We start from the raw sequence: 618 nt of genomic DNA, 5'->3' as shown, positions 1-618 counted from the left end.
GGCTTCGGGGTGCCCCTTCCCGGTACCCCGACAGCCTCCCCCCTCCCCCGCCCCCCGGTGCAGGCAAACGCCCGTTTCTAAAACTGATGCTGACAAGCACCTAATTAAGACGGACTAAAAATAAAGGCCCAGGTCGTAATTTCAGCCTGAACCTCCCGAGCCGGGAGTTGCTTTCTTGGGCTCTAAGCACCGGTAGGGAGAGGCAGGTTCCTGTTTTTGTTTGGGTCGCTTTTCTCTCTCGTGTGCCAGTGTCTTTTATTTTTAGGGGAGCTTTTTTGGAGGATGAAATTATCCAGAAAGAAAATTGGTGTCTAATTTGAGCTGCAAATTAATGTTTGAGCTGTACACAGAGGCGTTTGCAGACACCCCTGCGCCGCGCAGCCGGCTCCCCGCAGCCGGAGCGGGGTGGGAGAAGCTGGGGCTTGTTCCCAGCTCCCTGGCAGTGCTTTTTGGCTGCAGCTGCCTCCGCTCGGGGGGAGCAGGGGGGCGGCGGGGTGAGGCCGGGGAGCAGCAGCCTGGGATTTTATTATTGTTTTCCCCCCTCGCTTGGTGGGCGCAGGAGGCGGCGGGTCCGGGCGCGGAGGGACCCCCCCCGGCCGCCCCCCGGGCAGGGGGGAG

The sequence above is a fragment of the Pygoscelis adeliae genome, unplaced genomic scaffold (assembly GCF_000699105.1).
Source record: "Pygoscelis adeliae isolate BGI_AS28 unplaced genomic scaffold, ASM69910v1 Scaffold239, whole genome shotgun sequence".
Lineage (NCBI taxonomy): Eukaryota > Metazoa > Chordata > Aves > Sphenisciformes > Spheniscidae > Pygoscelis > Pygoscelis adeliae.
The sequence above is the reverse complement of the archived record's forward strand: the minus strand, read 5'-3'. Positions refer to the sequence as shown.